This window comes from Belonocnema kinseyi, chromosome 9 (genome assembly GCF_010883055.1).
Source record: "Belonocnema kinseyi isolate 2016_QV_RU_SX_M_011 chromosome 9, B_treatae_v1, whole genome shotgun sequence".
NCBI classification, from domain to species: domain Eukaryota; kingdom Metazoa; phylum Arthropoda; class Insecta; order Hymenoptera; family Cynipidae; genus Belonocnema; species Belonocnema kinseyi.
This window is the reverse complement of record NC_046665.1, coordinates 96,023,869-96,046,295: the sequence shown is the minus strand read 5'-3', so window position 1 is coordinate 96,046,295 and position 22,427 is coordinate 96,023,869. Positions and strand designations below refer to the sequence as shown.

At 27.1% G+C, this 22,427-nt stretch overlaps 1 protein-coding gene across 1 annotated transcript in view; it reads left to right on the top strand.

Moving 5' to 3' along the window:
• Positions 1-1,163: 1,163 nt before the first annotated feature.
• Positions 1,164-22,427, top strand: part of LOC117180765 — a 24,639-nt gene continuing 3,375 nt past the window's right edge. Inside the window, exons 1-2 of the mRNA XM_033373261.1 lie at positions 1,164-1,400; positions 20,540-20,614. The gene's annotated coding sequence lies outside the window, so the exon portion shown is untranslated. The remainder of the gene's footprint in view (positions 1,401-20,539; positions 20,615-22,427) is intronic.

Below are 22,427 nucleotides of genomic sequence, written 5' to 3'. Positions count from 1 at the left end.
AAATAAAATAAAATAAAATAAAATAAAATAAAATAAAATAAAATAAAATAAAATAAATCAAATAAGTGAAATAAGTAAAATAAATAAAATACGTAAAATAAATCAAATAAATAATATAAACGTAATTTAAACGTAGTTTTGTTAGAGAGAATAAAGACTGCATTTGTCGAGCACAACTCAGCACAAGCCTTACTTTTTCCAAATTAAAAAAAAAATTGTTGGGTTTTGGCTTTTTTTAGCTGCTTGGTTTTTGGAATATTTCTTTTCTGTACAAAATTATGTATACATCGAGCCGCCTAGCACAATCTTTCTTTACCGTTTACGGCACAATTGAGTACAAGTCTAGCACAACTTACATTTTTTCTACAAAATAAATTTGCGCATCCAGTTTCCGGAACATATTTTTTTGTTTAAAATAATTTAACAAATTTGAAAACTTTACATTTGTGTCTGAAGTACTGTTTAATTTCTGCTTATAAAAGATTCTACGTTAAAAATATTACAAGATTAAAATACTGATATCTGAATATTAATAATCAAGGATTTATAACTAGCAGAACATTTCGGGAAACTAACAATTAAGTACTGTAAGAGGAGGGGGGTATAAATATATAGTTACGGTTTTGAAGAGGGACTATAATTCGTTACGTAATTTAAGTACCGCTCCTTACCAATTTTCTTTCACGCGAAATATATTTGGTATTTTTTATATTCTTTTGTCCACGATAATCCAAAGTATGAACCTGAACCAACTTCCTAAAGACATCATTCGGTATGAATGAGTAGCCCTTCGGTGGGGATACGATGAGGGTGAGGCCCTTTTAACGCATGCGCTCTTTTCACTTTTCGGCGTAACTCGTTTGTCCTACACATTTCTAGGTCCTACGCAACGCGCGCTCATGTACAAACCGCTCCGGAAAATAATTTTATTTACTTCTCCCATTTATTGAAAAATTCAATAAGCCGAATTTATCAAATGAAGAAAGAATTGCATTATCTTCTGCGCCGAGTTTTTGTTTTGTTTTTAAAAATATAGCTGTTTGAGTTAGTTAGTGATGGATTGATTTTATTTTTTTTTGTCATGTGGGCGAAGTCTCAGCAAGGGCAGCCGTGAGTCACGATTTCTTTGTGACTTACGTTGGTGTTTAAATGCTCCTAGCCGTTTAGTATCATTGGTGTCGTGTTCGGTAGAGGAAGTATCTGCGCTTATTTCTCACTCACGTTTTTCAATGCAGTCTATTTCACTTGATTTAATAAACAATGCACGAGGATGTTAAAGTTTATTTTACACGTCTCATATTATTAATTTTCAATATTTATTCTTGATTTTTGAGGATTTAGGATCAGTGATATTTTTAAAATATTAGATATATTAGAAATAGAAGTGATTCCATTAACTGGTGCGTATAATATTTTCTACAATAAAGTTTGCGAATGTAATAGAATAATGGCTTTTTTCTGGAACAAATAAAGTGAGATAACATTTAAAGCGTATTTTAAAATAGTCGCAAAGTAGATATAATGCATGGACTTATTTACAGTGATAAACCTTATCCATTTTAAAATTTATAAAAAAATTAAACTTCCAAGAGTATGGATTCCCAGAAAATGGGACGGAGAGTTTTATTATAATAAATTATTATTTTTAGTTAGTGTCTATTTATATGTACCGTCAAATTCCAGCTAAATGGAAGTGAGTTTAAAGAAAAATATTGAATCAAAAGTAAATTTATTTTTTGGCGAGGAATTTTTAAAATTTTGAGAACAAAAATTTGTTGGTATAAAATGTTTAATTGTTTAAATCATCCAAGAATAATTTTTTTAGTTTAGTCAAAAAATGGTTTAATTATCAGCAATATTTGAATGCTCTTTCGAAATGAACAATTATAAATCAGATACAAAAATAAATATTTGGAAATTGAATTGTTTGAAACGTTCTTTATTTTCAAATAAAATGTTACATGTTTAGTGAACAATTAATTTTTAAGCCAAAAGGAATTTTTATAAAGAAGTTCAATTTTCAGCACAAAAACAAGGAATTTTCTATTAAAATGATGAATTTTTAATTTAAAAAATGATTCTTTAACAAAGTACTTGATCTTTGAACCTGAAAAAATTAATTTCCAACAAAAAATCGGGTACTTGAACACAGAAATAGATTTTAATTTGGAATAAAAAACAATGACATACAACCAAACAATATGAATGTTCCACAAAATACTTGAATCTCCAACAAAACACATTAATATTGAACCAAAATGTTGAATTTTTGATCAAAGAAATATATTTTCTACCAAAAAAACAAACAAAACAAAAACGAATTTTCAACTAAGAGGAATAATTTACTACCAAAAGATACGCGTTTTAAACAAAATACATGAATTTCTAATCAGATAGTTGAATTTTCTTCAAAGCAGATGAATCTTCAAATTGAAAATGTGAATTAAAAAAAGATTCATTTTCAACCCAAGAAGATTAATTTTTGAATGGATAGTTACATTTTAAATAAAAAAAATGAATTTTTAACAAAATAATTAAATTTTCAACCAAATAATTAAATTTTCTGCCAAATTGTTGATAAATTAACCATATTTTTAAATTTTAGGTCCAAAAATGCAATTTTTCTGCAAAACAGTTGAATTTTAATTCGAAAATGTGAATTTTCAACAACAATAAACCATTTTTAAATCAAAAAAGATAAATTTTTGACTAGACAGGTCTGTTTTAAATCTTTCAACCAAAAAAATACGAATTTTCAAACAAATAGTTCAATTTTCAACTAAAAAAGATAAATTTTCAATTAAAATACATAAATTTTTGGGAAAAAGTTGTTTTAGTCTAAAATATTCAATTTTTAACCCATTCAAGTAGAATTGTTCTAATTCAGTAAAAGAACAATCATTTAATTATTAGAAATATTTTATTGTTCATGCAAAGTGAGCAATGCTGAATCAAATCTTCAAAATTAAACAATTTGAAATTGAATTGTTTCGAATGGAAAATATTGGATCCTTAAAATTACAAGAGTTCAAGGTATATTTAGAAGTTTTTAAAAGATTAAAAATTAATTTAAAACTTCAAATTATTTCATATCATTTAAAACGGAAATGTAGATTTTCACAGATTTCGAATAAAAAATTTCTTAGATGCCTTGGGAAATTCAAAATGATTTTGTAATTTGAAGAATTAATTTTGAGAAAATATTTAAAATGTTTTCCAAAGATTTTCAAAATTGCCAAAAAATAGTCTGGAAGATTTTAGGGCAATTTTTAAGGTTTAATTATTTAAAACAAATCATTTTAAGAGATTGTTTAAAAATATTTTATACAAAAACAAATTTGTATGTATAAATAACAACTGAGCGATAATTAATTTGTAATATTTAAGATTTAAAAAAATAGACTTCTAATTTATAAAGTGTTCAGTTTATAAAAAATATCGTTTAATTTTAAATTTTTCTCGTTTAAAAATGTTTCAAATTATATTTTGAAGATTTACAAATTTATTGAATAATTCTTCAATTTAAAGCAGTGCAAATAACATGGGTTTAAAAAAAACAGAATTTTTGGCCTTCAAATTGTTTAATTTCATTAATCGTAAAAAATTTCTGTAAAACGGAACAAACGGGAATTTTTTTCTGTGATTAAAACGGTCTCCCTGATTAATATTAAAATGGTTGAAAGTGTTAGTTTCATATATAATTTCATAATATAGTTCAGATAAAACGTTTAGTTTTTGAATGTTTTTTATTTGAGGTTAAGTAATAATTTAATTTTCGATTTCCATTTGCAAAATTAAGTACGGGCCGAATCTATATCCGGCAATTGTACATCATAATTAGAAAGTTATGAACTACTCTCCCTGGTTGGCGTAATTGCTATTTTCGTAAAGTTATCACTCGAAATTTTGTACCCTTGCCAAGTAGTTTTTGGTACCATAAAATTTGAAAATATGGAGAAAGTTAAGAACTTATTAAATTATTTAATGAGTATTTATTTGTTTGAACAATTTTTGCGTGACTGCCAAAGAAGATGGCCATTTTAGGTGATACAATTTTCAAAAACAAACAAACATACAAACTGCCTAAAATATATTTTCTAATTTAAAAGTAACCCATTAGAGCATGGATATATGAAAATAAGAGGTCAAGGCACTCATTTTGTGAAGAATATGAATTTTATACTTTGATAATGGTCGTGTGGCAGGACGCGCGACTATGATAAAACAAAAAGTTTCAAAAATCTTTAAAGACTATATAAAAAGCGCATAACAATATTCAAAAATTTCTCAAAAATTATTGTTTTTACATTTTTAAATTAATATGGGACTTTATCGGGCATTTTATAAAAAATGTTACAGAAAAATGGTGACAATTATTAATGTTATTTGGAATTAACGTTGATAAATATATTTTTAATTATACTAAAAAATTCCTAAGGATAAAATAACCAATTTCAGCCCACATTATAAAAAATTTGAATAATTATTTTCGAGTTTTATCTTAAAATATCAGTGCAGTGTGGTCGGACAGACATAAATTAAAGAAAAATATTAAAGCCGTGCATAAATTACGTACAATTTTTGTTGTTGAAATTTTGACCAAAAAAGACGAATTTTCTACCAAATAGTTGAATCCTCCGCTAAAGCAGATTTTTCAGTCAACAACAAATTTTTTTATCAGAAAATTTTTATTTTCAAGCCAAAAGACAATCTTTCTACAAAAAGGTTAAATTGTTAACCAAACAAATAAATTTTTTACAAAGAAGGTTAACCTTCTTACTAAAAAATACGAATTCGCAACAAAATGTATACATTTTTACTTATAGTTTAATTGTCAATCAAGAAGATAATTTTTTGCCAAAAAAGACGAATTATCTGCAAAATACATACATTTTTATTCAAATAGTTGAATTTTCAACCGAGAAGATTAATTTTCTACAATTTTTTTTCTTCAAAAAATTACATTCATTTTTAACCAATCAGTCGAAATTTTTAACTAAAAATATTAATTTAATCCAAAATGGAAAAGTTGAATTTCCATTTAAAAAATTAATTTTCAACTGAAAAAATGATTTTTCTGCAAAATAAAACAATTATCAAGTCAAAAAAGAAACGAATTTTCTATACTATATGAACTTTCAAACAAATAGTTAAATTTCCTGTAAAAAATTAATTTTTAACCTAAAAAAGGAAATTTCATACAGATGTTCAGTTTTCAATTAAAAATATTAATTTTCTACTAAAATGATGAATCTTCAATAAAAAATGAAATAGCTGATATTTCAACCAAAAAACATTTTTATTTAAATTTAAAAAACACATCAAATTTCACTGAAAAGCACCAATTTTCAATGAAATATTTAATCATCAACAAAACTCATTAATTGTAGTATGAACTGTTTTTTTATTTTTGACAAAAAATTGATTTTATACCAAGAAAGACCAATTTTCAACAAAATAAATAAATTTTTGATCGAATATTTAAATTATCTACCGAAAATGATGAGTTTTAAACAAAAGATATGAATTTTTAAATAAAAAGATTAATTTGAAACAAAAATTGTAATAGTTAACTTTTCACTTTAAAAAAATTATTTAAAAAAACACGTATTTTGACCTAAAAAATATAATTTAATCTTTAGTACGAAAATAAATAAATAAATCTTTCATCAAACTGTCTGATTTTCTACGAAATTATGGATTTTTAGAATTTGTAACAGATTCTATATACATTTTCTGCCACTTAGGTACATTTTGAAACTAAAAAGATAATTTTTTTTATCAAAAATGAAATAGTTAAGTAGTATTTTCAAGACAAAAAGAATATTCTACACCATATGAAGTTACAAACAAAAATTGTAATTTTCAAAAAAGTTGTCAAATTTCCAGTAAGAAAATTAATTTTCAATCCAAAAAAAAAGAATTTTTCAAAAGAAGTTTAATTTTCAACCAAAAAGATTAGTTCTCTACTAAATTGATGAATCTTTATAAAAAAAAAAATGATTTAAAAAAAGTAGTTTAACTTTCTACCAAGTATTTGGATTTTCAACCTAAAAAAAGTGAATTTTTAACCAAAAATATAATAGTTGATATTTCAGTTGATATTCCAACACAAAAATATATTTTAATTTCAACTTTAACCAATAAAGATGAATTTTCAATATAATACTTGAATCCTTAACAAAGTACATTAATATTTAACCAAATTTTTGTATTCTTAAACAAAATAATTGATTTTCTGCCAAAAAGAAGAATTTTCAACAGAACAAATTTTTCCCAAATTACACGAATCTTCTACCAAATAGTTGAATTTTCTATCGAAAAAGATCAATTTTGTACAAAAATTGAAATAGTTAAATTTTCAGTTTAAAAAATTAAGTCAAAGCCATTGAGTTTTCAATGCGAAAATGTGTATTTTCGAGAAAAAGTTTAATTTTCAACTTAAAAACACTAATTTTGTACAAGAGAGTTGTATTTTAAACCAAAAAGATAAAATATTTACAAAAAGCGATACATTTCTAACCAAAAAGTAATGAAGAGTCCCTAAAGAAATGACAAAATTGTACATTTGTTAAAGTACATACTTATTGTTATTAACAAATTTTATTTTTTTAAAATAATGTTAATAAGTTTCCATGTTTATTCAACAAAAAAAGTTTATATTTTATATGTGGATTTTTACGGTACACTTATTAAATCTTATCAAGATTATTTTGTATTGGATGGGGGGGGGGGGGTTTAAGCCAATTGGCACGGTATCTTGGAAATTCCAGGAAAAAACGTTAGAAAATAGTAAGATAGATTGCACTGATAAAAAACTGTCTACGATAAAATCTGATTAATCGTTCTTTTTAGTGATCCGTAGTCTTAAAAATATCATTTAAATTCCATTTACGATATTATGAAATTTAGAAAAAGAGGGATTTATCATTGAATGTTACTTTTAACACATTTTTCACAAACAGGGTATCTATTTGACCGAAAAAAAACGGGAATTTACTTCTGATCGCAGTAAAATCCAAGTTTTGATTATTTAAATATTTTTTTGACAATTTGAAAAAGTAATTTCTTCTTGAACCTGACTTGAACAGGAAATTTTAAAAAATAATGATCATTTTTATTTTAGGATAAACTACTTGCTAAAAATGCGTTCTTTGTTTATTAAGACATAGATTTAAAATGGAAAATTAAAATATTTTGTTTGAAAATTGATATTTTTAATAAAAACTAAACTATTTGTTTAATAATTTATGTACTTTGAGGAAATTCGTCTTTCTTTGTAGAAAATTTATCTTTATGATTAAAAATTTATCTTTTCGTTAGGTATGAGGTTCATCTATTCCAGATAAAGATTCATCATTTAGTTGAAAATTCATCAGTTTGGTTTAAAATTGTCTCTTTTAATTGAAAATTCAACTATTTTGTTGAAAATTCACGTATTTTGTTAAAAAATCGATTTTTTTCGTGTTGAAAATGAACTTTTTCCTTTGAAAATTTTTTTTTCACTTAAAATGTACCTATTATTCCAGATCAATATTCCATAATTTTAGTTAAAAACTTATCTCTATTTGAATATTTATTTTTGGCCTAAAAATTGAATTATTCAATTTTTGGTTATAAAGATGTATTTTTTAGTTGAAATGCATCCCTTTTGTTGGTACATTGATTTTTTAAAGTTTAAACTTAATTATTTGAATTTTGATTGACTATTTATCTTTTTAGTAAAATTATTATTATTTTTTTGAAATTCTACTATTTCTGTTGAAGATTCACTGTTTTAGTTAAAAATTGATATTTGTGGTTTAAAATGCAACTATTCCAGTTGAAAATTCATCAGTTAGGTTCAAAAATGAATTTATTTACTTAAAATATAACTATTCCATTTTCTGTTGAAAATTATATTTTGTTTTAAATTAAAAATGCAACTATTTTGTTGAATATTTTTCTTCTGTAATTGAAAATTCGAACAGTTAATTAAAAAGTCATGTATTCTGATGAAAAATTGTAATTATTGGTAGAAAGATAATCTTTTTGTTTGAAAGTTAATTTTATTGTCTAATTTTTTTTAATTCGCGTATTCTATTTAAATATTCATCATTTTATTTATTTTGCAATTTTTTGCTCTATCGTGTTAAAGGATGTTTAGATTGAACGTCATGGATGAAAATAAAATTTTGAGTTTCGGGGCAAATATGCAGTGCCTTGCCTTATTATTAGGCCAAAGCTAAAAATTTATAATTTTCATATTATTTTGGTCATTTATTGTAAGTACTTTGAGTGTTCTTGTGTTTTTAAACTCCTAGTTCGCTAAAATTTTCCAAATCCGCTAGACATCTACATCATCATTCTACATAAGATACACATTGATATTGAGACATTTTTTGTAAAATCTTTGAGAAATATATTATGGATGATAAATTTTATTAAAAAAAAGAAATTATTTAAATTGAACTTAAGCATCTTTACAATAAAAAAACGACTTTTGAATAGAATCGTAATTTCGTATGCCTATCTTTACAAGATAATAAAGCTTCAATATTTTGGAACCTGTTAATTTTAGAAAAAAAAAATCAAAAGTTAAATTGAAGTAGATGCACTTTCGAGTAATTCTAAAAAATGCAATGATCTAGCGCCAATAGGTCATAAGTCATAGCCTCACAAAGTTGACTGCTTTTGACCTATTTTCCAGGGCAAATTACTCGTGCTAAGTTTTTTCAAATTACTGTACTTATCCGTAAAGCTACATAAGTGGTACAAGATAAAAAATTGCAGCGCAGGAAATTCTGAGTGAATCTGAAAAAACTTCTAGTCTTCATAGATCAAGAGTTATGATTCTTTAAACAAATATATTTTTTTTGCTGTTTTGAGTTATTTATAGCCATCCAAGCTTTTTAAAAACTGCTCGTTTCGTACATATCTTACAAAAAAACTTCAGAAGAATAAATTGTAGAGATTTTAATTCTGCGTAAAAAAAATAAAACCTAAATATTTTAGCTTATATAGATTCCGAATGCTCTGTACATGCTGAAAAATATACTGCGACCGTTTTTGAGAATTTTGGGGCATGTATGCATTTTTAGTTCATTGCATGTTCCATTTTTCCCTTTTTGTATGTTGAAAAACAATTAATTGTTCAACAATTGTTTAAGAAATACGCTTTATGATCTCAAATTAAAAGAATTGCGAGAAACAATGGACTTGAGGAAACTAGATATTTTATGAGTGCCTGAAACAAAGAAAAAGGGATGCGAAAGTAAAGACATAGAAAACGGCGTGTTGAAAAACGGATTTGAAAAATGGGCAGAAGTAGATAGTGAATCACATGGTAGGCAAGGGGTGGGTCTGATTTTGAATGAAAGAGCGAAGCAGCATCTCGGAGATCATGATTTCGTATCTCCAAGACTGCTGTGGGCTAGAATGAAAGTAGGAATCAGAAGATTATTTATTATAGCATGCTACGCGCTAGTTGATAGTGATCCCAGAGAAGTAAAAGACGCCTTCTGGAACACTTTAAATGACACAATAAGTATTATCGAACATGGGGAAAAATAATTCTGCTAGGAGACCTGAACGGATCGGTGGGCATCCAAAATCGGGACCCAGAAATAGTACTAGTTAATTTTGGGGATCCAAGAACAAACTATAACGGAGATAAATTAGTTGGCCTATGCTTAGAAAGAGGTCTGTTTTTTACAAATGCTTGGTTTAGGCATCAAATGATCCACATGTACACCTGGTCTAAAGGAAATAGCCGCAGTATAATTGACTTTGTTGTTGCGGATGAAAGACTAAGAGTCAAAGATACAAGGGTCATGAGGAGTCCTGAATGCAATACTGATCATTACCTTCTGCTCTCAAAAATTAACTTAGGTTGGGGACGGAAAAAAAAAGAGAACCAAGAAAACAAACGCGAATCAAAATTGAGAACCTACAGAAACCGGATGTGCGAATAAATTTCCAAAATAAGATAATCGAAAGCATAGATGAGGCAACCTGGGAGGCGCTTATAAACAAGAAAGATATAGAGGGCGCATTGACTAAGTTCCGGGATATCACTGTTAGGTGTGCGATCGAAGTGTGTGGTACTGCGGTTGTAGGAAGAATGTCTGGTGATGCGTGATGGAATGATGAAATTCAGGCTGCCCAAAATGCTAAGAAAGGAGCGTGCAAGAAAACGGTCTTAGCGATGAGGAAAGCATTAGACGTATAAATGATTACAGACACATAAAGAGAATACTCAAACGATTAACTAAGGATAGTAAAGATAAAATTAGAGCAGAAGAAGAGAAGAAAATACAAAGCGACTTTAAAGGAAGCAAGAAACTGCTTTATAAAAAAATTAAGGGAAATAAAAGAACAGAATTTTTCAACATGAGAAATAGTAATGGGGAAATGCTATATGATGCAGACGGGATACTAGACGCTTTCAGAGGCTATTTTAGGGTGCAATACGGAAATGAAGATTTAGGACGCCACAACTGCGATGTAGAACACGATGATTTAGAAAACTCAATTCAGAAAGTCTTGTGTCACTGAGGTTAGAGATATAATTAAGAATTTGAAAAACGGTAAGGCTTCCGGGGTTCAAATTAAATAAAAAGAAAAAAAATTTGTATCAAGATAAATTAATTTTAAAAAATACCAATTAATTGGTTTGTTGTGGAAACGACTTTTAAAAAAAGCGTCTAATATTCTTCGTCCAGGGTTCATTTTACAAAATAATCTTTCAAACTTTGGCATTTTTAACATAAAATAATACAGCGTTATAAAGCTGTTCCCTTTAATAGCATTTTTTATATATGATAATTAAGAAATTTAAAATAAGTATTTTGTTTTTCATTCATTTAATTTGAAAAACAGATATTCTGGAAGTAATTTTCACAAAGTAAATACATCAAATACGCATACAATTGATAGAGTAAAGCGTATTATTTAATCAATTGTTGAAAAATCGATTGTTTTTTAACAAAAAAGAAGGAAATGTCAACTTGTAATGAACTACAAATGCATGTATGACTCCAAAATACTCAAATACGGTCGCAGTACATTCTCCAGTACATCCTACATGACCAAAAAATTGTATTTATTTTTTATTTCACGCAGAATTTAGTTCTCTATAATTTCTTTTCTTGACGTTTTTCTGTAGAATATGTACGAAACGAGCAGTTTTGAAAAAACTTGTATGGCTATAAATATCTCAAAATAGAAAAAAATTATGTTTCTTTAAAGAGTCATAACTCTTGATCTATGAAGACTAGAAAATTATATTTTCTTTAGACTTACGCAGAATTTCCTGCTCTGAAACTTTTTCTCTTGCATCACTTATGTAGCTTCACGGATAAGTAAAGTATTTTGAGAAAACTGAATACGAGTAATTTGCCCTGAAAAATAGGTCAAAAGCAGTCAACTTTGTGAGGCTATAACTTATGACCTATTGGCGCTAGATCATTATAATTTTGTTAGAATTACTCGAAATTGCATCTATTTTAATTTAACTTTTGAATTTTTTTCCTAAAATTAACAGGTTTCAAAGTACAGATATAAACTTCAGAATTGGGTTTTTTCGCCTCTTTTTTTCCAAAAAATCCGGGTTGTTTAAAGGACCATAACTCGGCACCTATTGAAGATAGGTTTTTTTTGTCCTCAAATTTTTCAGAATTTCCTCTAGTTTAATTTTGGTGTGGAACATTTGGTTCTAAAATGTAATTTGACGGGTCAGTCTACGCTAACACGATTTTTGGCACTTCTAGAATTTCTATTTGGCATTTCTAGAATTGGACCGACACGGTTACTGGCACTTTTACCTTTCTTGAAATTAATAAAATAAAATAAATTTAACAGAATTCAAAATCGTCTTTTCGAATTCGTTTTCATGATTTATACTTTTTTTGTTGTACGTTTTTTTCATTGCAAAATATGCGTCATCTAACACTGTTAAGCAAGCCATAAATAAGTTCCAATGACAATATCAGTCACTATAGTAGAAAACAGTTAACGTTACGTAATTAATTATTTGCTAGTAATAACGAAACCGAAGAAGGAACATTTTGCATTCAACAAATTGTGTACTATTATTTCAATCGCATGTATTTTCATCATTTTATGCTTATCAGATTCATGATAAAGGCAATTGGATTTTTGAAAGATAATGTCCTAGTAATTCCTAGCAATTTGCTCAGTTTACATCTACATTTACCACGCAATTAAAATCGTTTAATTGCTAATAAAACGCGGTGTGGCAGAAAATAGTTTAAGCGTAAGACTTTAAATGGTTTGAAACAATTCAAAGAATTCTTTTGAGTGTCTAATCATAAGTTTATTTTTTTAATTAAGTTGGAAAAAATCGGAAAATGTCCGGGAATTGAATTAGAAACTGGGAATTTACTTCTGATCGTAGCAAACTTCAAGTTTTCGTTATTTTGATAATTTTGGTCAATTTAGAAATGTGATTTCTACGTTATCTGCAGTTGCAGGGCATATGAGCGAAAATAATTATCTTTTTTATTTTAGAACCGGGAGCTTCGGTTAAGAAATATAATTTCACTTGGAACAGGGAATTTTTGACACAAAAAGGGAATTGTTTTAAAGAATTAAAACTGGAATTTAGAAGCAAGGAGTTGAAAAAATTCGATCCCCGTAAAAATTCAACAAAATTCCAAATTTCCTTCCAAATTTTAGAAAAATAGAGTGCTTCGAGTAGTTTTTAGAGTAGAAGTAGTATTTCGAAGAGAAAATATTCTTAAATTATAATTTATATTTTTTTACAAATTGAGTTAGGAATTGACCTTTTGCATGAAAATCCAACGATTTTAGTTTGAAAGCTAAACTCTTGTGTCAAAAATTAATTTTGTTGTTAGAAGATTCGTCATTTTAATTGAAAATTTACCTCTATTTCAAAATGTAACTATTTTGATGAAAATCGATTTTTTTCAAATATAACTATTCCAGTACAAAATTCAACTATTTTTATGAAAATCCGATTTTGTTGTTGTTAAGAAATAGATTTTTAACGGAAAATTCAACTATTTATTCATAAATTGATATTTTTACATTCTCATCAAGAGAAGGTATTATATTTGTGTAAAATTTGCCCTCCCCCCCCCCGTTTTAGTCAAATGTCCACGTTTTGAGACCCCCTGAATCCGAAAAACGGGTTTTTACGAATGCGTCCGTCTGTATGGGTGTGTGTGTGTGTGTGTGTGTGTGAATGCGTCTGTAGATTTTTAGTTTGTTAACACGATAACTTTCGAAAAAATTGACAGATTGGATTGGCTTTTGGTATACTTTTTGAATTTTCTTGAAAAATCGAAAATTCAAATTTTGACAGCATAAAAAAATAATGGAAAATCAAAAATTACATTTTCGCGGTTAAACTGTGCAAAATAGGTAAAAATATGGCTAGACAAAAGTTTTGCATTTTAAAAAGATCTACAAATTTGATTAAAATCACTTTTTGATAGCATGCTTATTTTGTTTTTTAATTTTGAAAAACGATATTAACAATAAAAGAATGAGCCCGCTGCGTGGGCACATTCTCATCACAGCTTAAGTTTTTTAAGTTTCTTATTCGTCTCGTGTGTGGGTTTTAAAAAATTCACTTTTTACATTCTCATCAAAAGAAGGTATTAGATTTGTGTAAAATTTGCCCCCCCCCCCGCCCGTTTTTGTCAAATGTCCACGTTTTGAGACACCCTGAATCCGAAAAATAGGTTTTTATGAATGTGTCTGTAGATTTTTAGTTTGTTAGCACGATCGCTTTCGAAAGAATTGACAGATTGGATTTGCCTTTGGTATACATTTTTAGTGTCCTAAAATAAAGGTCAAGTTCGGTAGCCAACCATTTTGGATGAAAATACAAAAAGTTAACGTATTTGGAACATTTTTGAGACCACTTTTTTCAAAATTCAAAAACTTTCTGTACGGATGTTCATAGTATTAAAACAGACGAAAAATTTATCTTCATGACTTTTTTTGATAAAACCAAAATTAAACAAAGTTATAGCATTTACGAAATTCCAAAAAACACACGAAAATCAACATTCCAAGCCAAATAAGGCACGATATGGAAAAAACTCCAGAGAAGAAAAATGTTTCTTTCTTAATGCCCTAAAAGATTATTTAAAAAAAAAATGTTTTTGGTTTATTTAAAAAAAAAATGTTTTTGGTTTCGGACTCAAAGGTGTGCCGCACATTGGGAAGAAAAATGACTTCTTTGGTTCAGAATAATTTACAGCCCACAAATCTTCACCGATTTCGACAAAAAAATAGGGAAAAAGCTAATAAGATAACTAAGAGAGTTGTCCAGCCTGGTGTTTGAATTACGTTTTCAATTTTCTTATAAATAAATAAATATGACGAAAAAATGGCCTTTTTTATATTTGATGTTCCCGGTGCTCGTCAATAACAGGATAATGGTTAAAAACGCTTAAGTGTCATAAAATAGCATTAGTTAAGGATATTTCAATATTAGACAATATACAACAAACATTTGTTATCAACAAATTATTTGTTGAAAAAAATTTTTCTACGATTTTCGATAAATACACATTTTTTCAAGTTATGTTGCAAGAAATTGAAATCGAAACAATATTATGTAAAAAAATTCTCTTGTGATTATAGTTGTTTATATTATAAACAAATTTAATGTACAAATGCAGTAATTAGGCATTTTTTGACAGAAATATTCGTTTTTTTCTATGTCAATTTCTTTCAATTCGGAAATTTATGGTAATTTTAGCAAAATTCATAATTTTTTTATTAATCCTATGATTTTTTAAGCAAAATTGATTAAAAAATGTAATATTTGGGCGTTTGTTTGCAGAAAAATTCAGCTTTTTCACTGGCAGTCTTTTCAGTTGAGAACTTCATGAAAATTTCATCAAAATTCATAATTTTTCAATCTATTTTCTGATTTTTTAAAAACAAATTTAATAAACAAATGCATTAGTGGGGCATCTATCGACGGAACAATTCTTTTTTGTTTCGATTTTAGACTTTTAATTGTGATCTTCATAATGAATTCGGCAACATTCATGATGAGTTGACTCATTTTATGATTTTTAAAAACAAATTCAACAAACAAATGCATTATTCGAGTATCTGTGGGCTGAAAAATTATTTTTTTTTTCGATTTCAGAAGTCTTAATTGGGAAGTTCATGATGAATTCATCGAAATTCATAATTAATTGATAAAATTTATATTTTTTAAAACCCAAATTTAATAAACAAATGCATTATTCGAGCATCTGTCGATGGAAAATTTATTTTTTTCGATATCCTAATAACAATTGTTGACATAGAAAAAACGAATTTTTCTGTAGAAAAATGCCTGATTAATGCATTTGTTGACCAAATTTGTTAAAAGAAATAATAAAATTTATCAACTAATTATGAATGTTTCTGAAATTCCCATCAAGTTCCCATCTGAAAAGACTGACATTGAAAAAATCGAATTTTTCTGCCGACAAATGCCCGAATAATGCATTTGTTTATTAAATTTGTTGAAAAGATCATAAGATTAATAAAAAAAAATTATGAATTTTGTTTCAAATATCATAAAGTTCCGAATTAAAAAAAAAATGTACATCGAAAAAAACGAATTTTTCTATCGAAAAATGCCTGACTACTGCTTTTGTTCATAAAATGTCTTGCAATATAACTAGAAAAAACGTATGATTATGGAAAATCATAAAAAAATTTTTTTCAACAAATAATTTGTTTTAAAAAATTTTTTTGTTCAATAATATATGTAATATTGGAACATTTTTAGCCAATATTAGTTTATGAAACTTAGGCGATTTTAACACTTTTCCTGTTATTGACGAGCAGTGTGAACGTCAAATAGATAAAATGGCCATTTTTTCGTCAGATTTGTTTGTTTGTTTATAAAAAATTGAAAACCTAATTGAAAAATCAGGCTCCACAACTCTCTTCAAAATCTTAATAGTTTTTTTTTCAAATTTTGTAACCAGCTATGACTCTTGGTTGAAACTAATCGCCCCCCACCCCCGCCCCCAAACCCTTGTTAATCGAAGTTTTGTGGGTCACTGAATTAGGGATTTAATTTAGAAGTTGAAAAAGGTAAGGCTGATATTTCGAACGTATGTGCTACGTTTAAATCGAAAAAATAAAGTGAGAAATGATTAAATTCAGTTTTTGGAAAACCGGCAGAAGTTGCAGTAAAATGTTTATTAACAAACCTTTTAAAGAATGCGCATTTTTTTTAAAGAGCCAATGAAACTACGTCTGTTTTAATATCAATGCATGTTATGAATTGTAATAATATACATTTATGGAAATGATATACAAGGTGGACACGCTGTGGCTTACATACATGGCGAGTTGAATGCCACCCGAATTGCACAACAGCAGGGGAGAAGCCATTATAAAGGGGTATTTTCATATCTCGCGCCTTAAAAGTTGCATTAGGATCGGACATTCTGCCAAGTCCGTGCATCTTCGGATCAAGTTTATGATAGTTTCCATGGTTGCGTTCGATACTTCAAACGGTTATGTTCAGATTCATCTGTTTGCCCTAATCGCTGTCAGTAAATGTAGGCAATGTCAATTTAAAGTTTACGCATGTAGTATTTCATTTAGTTTATTTGAAACATATCCTGTCTATTCATAGCATACCTTTTTTATGCAGTAAAAATAAGCGTTAAACACCATTCACTCTTGGCCCACTGGAAGCCCAGAATATTATTACTATTTTATAGTATTTGTCAATCAGCAGCCATTCTAAAATGTTATTGGCACAGAAAAAAAAGTTTACTTCTCAGTTCACATGTCCCACTTCATTATTAATTAAACACTTTTATTATTTGTAATTACTATATAACACATAACCTATATTGTTTCGACACTTGTATCCGTTTGAAGTTTCGAACGCAACCATGAAAACTATCATAAACTTGATCCGAAGATGCACGGACTTGACCGAATGGCCGATCCGAATGAAACTTAAAGGCGCGAAATATGAAAATACACCTGTATAATGGCTTCTCCCCTGCTGTTGTGCAATTCGGGTAGCATTCAATTCGCCATGTATGTAAGCCCCAGCGTGTCCACCCTGTACAACTTGAGATACAAATTCGAGTGCGAAGCACGAGATACGTGATGAGAATGTATTCTTTAAAGCCGAATGAGCTTTAACAAAAAAAAGTCACTATCACCAAATTACTGTTTTCGATGTTTTGACTTTTAGTTGAAAAAATCTGTCGCTATCTGGAATATATAAAGACCGAGCGCGTAGCGCGAGGTAAATATATCATCTTCTAGTTCAAAATTTAAAAATTTGGATGTAAATTTATCTTTTCAATTAAAGACTCACGTATTATATTGGTAACAAAAAAATTTTTTTTTTTGATAGAAAAACGACTGTCTTTGTAGAACTTTTTTTTTCATTTGAAAGTTAATCTCATTGTTTAAACATTCTTTTTTCGGTTGGCAATTCACGTATTCCAGTTAAATATTCATTATTTTAGTGAAAAATTTATTTGTTTGGTTGTAAAATAAGCTATTTTATTGAAAATTTGCTTTTTTCGTTGAAAACTATTTTTTTCTTAAACTGAAAATACTATTTCATTTTTTACTGAAAAATTCGACTTTTTTTAGAAGTACATGTACATTGAGTTTCTCAATTTAAAACTTAATTATTCAAGTTTTGGTTGACAATTTATCTTTCTTTTTTTTGCAAAAATTATTTGTTGCTGTTAAAAGTTCAACTATTAAAATGACGCAGTTTTTTTCAAAACTTTTCCACTTGTCCGATTTTCAATTAGACGGAAGTGATAGTTCATCAATGTTAGCAGGAGTGATTGTTTAAACAAGTTATTATTATTGTTTATAATATTCTTTAAAAAAAATGCTAAAGATTGCAGTTTAATAAAAACGCACTTTTAGTCAAATTTTCAGTTAAGATAAGTTAAGTAATTAATTACAGTCAAGAAAATTTATTACTCAAACAATTTATTATTATCATTAATAATGTTATATTTGAATAATGCTAGAAAGATGCCGTTTTTTCTGAAATGTCTGGCTTTTTTCCAATTTTAAATAGAACTGAAGTAATAACGAATAGAAGTTAACAAAAATAATTGTTTAAACAATTTATTATCATTGTTAATAATATTATCTTTGTTTATGACTATCTTCATATATATCAATGCCTGATAATGCGGTTTTTCGGCAATTTTTACCGTTCTGTCCTTTTTACACTTAGTGAGGTAATAATTAATGAAAGTTAAAAAAAAGTTGTTTAAACAGTTTAATATTGTTTTTGACTATCTTTTCTTAGATAAGTGCTAGAAACTGGTGGTTTTTCCTAAAATCTTTAACCTTCCATTGACTTTTTATTTATGAAGAAATAATAAGTCAAACACAACAAAAATGATTTTTCAAATAGTATTGTTGTGTTCAACATGATCGGCGGAGAAAATTTGGAGCCTATTTTAAATATCTGTTTTATTTCAGAAAAATATATTCACAAAAAAGAAAGAGATTATTTAAAATGTAGTTTCCTCTATTATTTATTTAATAATTGTTAACAACTATGCAGGCGAAGCAAAGTTAAAGATTTTATAAGAAAAGCCACAACTTTCTAGCACTTATATAGTAAAAGATAGTTATAAACAATATTAAATTGTTTAGAAAAGTTTTTTGTTAATTTATATTAATTATTATGTCACTAAGTGAAAAAGGACAGAAAGGTAAAAGTTGCCGAAAAAACCATAACTATCAGACATTTAAATAGATGAAGATAGTCATAAACAATAATAATTAGTTTAAACAATTATTTTATTTTTGTTTTTTATTTTTTCAATGAACACGCATATTTCTTGGTAGAAACCTAATTTTCTTGGTTTGAAATTTTCTCTCTTTTAGTAAGGGAATGTGACACACTCAGATCTCTATATTAACGACCTCACTTTTTCAGTTCACTGAATTTTTTTGGACCTGAAAAACATATTTGTAAATAAAATATCGACCATAAAGTACGCTTATGTACTTTATTTGAGTAGGAATTTCGATAAAAAATATTTCCAAAGAAATTAACTAAAACCATTTTTTGACATAATTTCGAAATTTTTTTAACCTAAGAACTTTCCTTATGTTTAAAATATCTGCGAGATTTAAAAAACATACATAAACATAATTTACTGTCGGCTCTTGCATTTATCGAAGTTTGAAGCTGATATTTTAGACATAAAAAAAGTTGTCAAAAAAAGTCCCTGTTTTAATTTCTTTAAAAATAATTTTTAGCGAAATTTCTACTCAAATGAAGTACACAAACGTAGTTTATGGTCTTCTGATACATTGTCCAAAGTTTTAGTCCAATATTTTAGTAACAAAAAAATTTTCAAGTTCAAAGAAAATTCAGTAAACTGAAAAAGTGAGTGTCGGTAATATAGGTATTTGAGTGTGTTACATATCCTTAAAAATACTACTTCGAGTTGAGGGTTCAACTTTTTTCAACAGAAAATTCGTTGTTTTAATTGAAAGTGTAACAATTTGGAAGAACTTTTATATTCTTTTTACTGAAAAATGTTTATTCGTTGATAAATAATTTGGTTATATATATAGTTTGTTCCCCACCTCCTCCAGCTCCAAAAACCGGCGTTAATTCCGAGTTTCTTTGTATTTGTTTAAAAAATGCGTCTTTTTTGTCAGAAAAATATTCTTTTTGGTTTAAAATTCGTCTTTTTTGTTGTAAAATTAATATTTTTTGTGAAAATTGAATTTTGTTTAGTAAAAATATGAATTATTACTTTTGTGTTGACAATTTATCTTTTTAGGTTGAAAATTCAATTATTTGATTAAAAATTCAACTAATTGGTGATAAATATTATTATTTTATAGAAAATTAGCTTCTTTTGGTTAAAATAGCATCTATTACCTTTTTTAATTTACAATTTATCTTTTTGTTGAAAATTCAAATTTCTTCCACAAAACTCATCTTTTTAATTTCAAAATTTAACTATTTGGTGGAGAATGTAACTGTTTTTTGTTACAAACTCAACTATTTCGTTAACAACCCTAATTGTTTGATTGGAATTTCAAGTATTATGCTACAAAAAGTCATATTTTTTTGTCGAAAATTTGTTTTTTTTTTTATTAAAAATTGATCTTTTATGGTAAAAAAGCCGTCTTCCTTGATTAAAGTAAATCAATAAATTTGAAGTTTAAAAGTTGTAATCTGAAATTTTATCGTATTATTCCTTTTATAAAATATTATGTGTACAAAATGTTACAAGATTAAAATATGGCCCTTTGAATGTTAATAGTCAGGGCAAATGAAAAATAGGTCTGTGAAAAATCAGGCAAAAGTCTGAGAATTTTTGAAAATTAAATTTTTCGGACAATCTGAACTTAAACTGCAAATTCTTGGATTTGAATGGTTTCCAACGTTGAAAAAATCCTAACTAATAGCTGTTAAGTAACAATAATTTAATTATAGGAGGGTTAAGGTGTTTATAATAATTATAAATTGAGCATTCACATCGCATACTTTGACCAATTTATTTTCAAACGATTTCAGATAAAAAAGGATAAGTTCGATTCAGAAGCTACATGATCGGTTCAACATCTCAAATCAGGAAGTGCAGATTTTTTGGTACGTAAAGCCAAGGTATTTTAGGAAATAAGTTTCTGTAGTGTCTAGTTCCTAAAAAAAAAATATTGTGGCCGGCAACCAAAAATATAATTTTGAGTTTTGGTTGCAATTATTTATGCTTATGAGTGTGTGTTGTGTCTTCTTACTAGTTTCATTGCTTGCTGTTGCAATTTTCATTTCTCTCTGTCGATTTTTTCCCCGGCTTTTTGCACGTTAGATTATCACCTTCCTTGCTCACTTAGCAGGTGACTAACTATTTTCGTCCTTGTTCATACTGATCCTTTAGAGTTCAGAATTAAAAATACACTTCTGACTCGACTTTTGATGTCATAGCCTTCGGAAATGACTTTTACTTATCGATTAAATATTGAACTATCTCAGGGCTTGGACTCATAACACTATTAAAATTATTTGACACTTTTTTGAGTGATGTCACAATTTCCGAGATTTGGACGATTTCGAAATATGTCAAGGGTTTTAAAAATTTCAAAAAATTTTATGGGATTTCAAAAATTCTGAAGAGATTAAAAAGTCTTCAACCGCTTATAAAGGGCTTTCAAATATTTGATAGAGTTTCAAAGATTTTAGAGCATTTTAAATGATGCCCAGGAATTTAAGGGAATTTCACATTATTTTAAGGGATTTGTAAAGATTTTATCGGACATGCGCGGCTTTAAAGGATCTCCAAGGACTATAAAGATTTGAAAAATTGCAATGAATTTCAAAGGATTTCAAAGATTTAAAAAATTTCAAGGGATTTTAAAGGGTTATTATCAATGATTTAATTGGATTTTATGAGGTCTCAAAGGAGTTCAAAGATTTAAAACAGGTTAAACGGAATTTTAAGTGTCTTTAAATATTCCAAAAGGATTTTTAAGAATATAGTGTATTTAAATTTTTTCAAACCGGGAAAACCGGGAATTTTACAAATTTTTAGAAGAAAAATCTGCCCAAGTTCGATTTCAACAGCTTAAAAAATAATTAGTTGAATTTTTATCTTGTTCAATTATGCTATTATTCAGTTTACAATGCTTAATTCATAAATCTTTTACTTGAAAAACTTTCCATTAAAGATTTTTGTTTTTCAGCTTACAGTTTTAATTTAAAGAATTTTTTAAATGCTGTCTTGAAGACGAGAACAATTAAAAATTAAAATCGTTTAAAATAGAAATTTGTTGATAAAAACATTTTTATTTAATAATTTAACAATAGAAATAAATAATTTTTTTTTGGATCTGCACTTTAAAGATTAAAAAGTTAAGAATAATTATTTATTTGACAATGAAACGTCTGATTGAAACTTTATAAACTATTTTTTACGTAAAAATAACATTATAAAAATATATTCGTAATTAAAGGCCTTTATTAAATTAAAAATAATGTTTCTGTCTAAAATATTCCATTCAATTAAAAATTTTTGAATGACGAAAAATAATAATTATTGAGTTTTTTAGCAATATTTGACTGTTCATTTAAGACGAGTAAATTGAAACCAAATATTTAAAAGTAAACAATTTGAAACTGAATTGTTTGACTTTTTTTAAACATTTAAACTTTGAACGTTACAATTTTAATTGTTGTATTTGAAAAATGTTTAATTTGTAAATGAAATTGTTGAATTTTGATGTATAAATAACAATTGAACAAATATTATTTGTAAACCAAATTTAAGTAATTTTAAGGGATTTTTAAAACATTCAAAATTATCATGCAAATTAAAAAAATGTTCCTTAAAATATTCCAGATTATTTTTTGCAATTTTGTAAACCTTTTTGAAGATTCTTTTAATATTTAATATTAATTAATAATATTA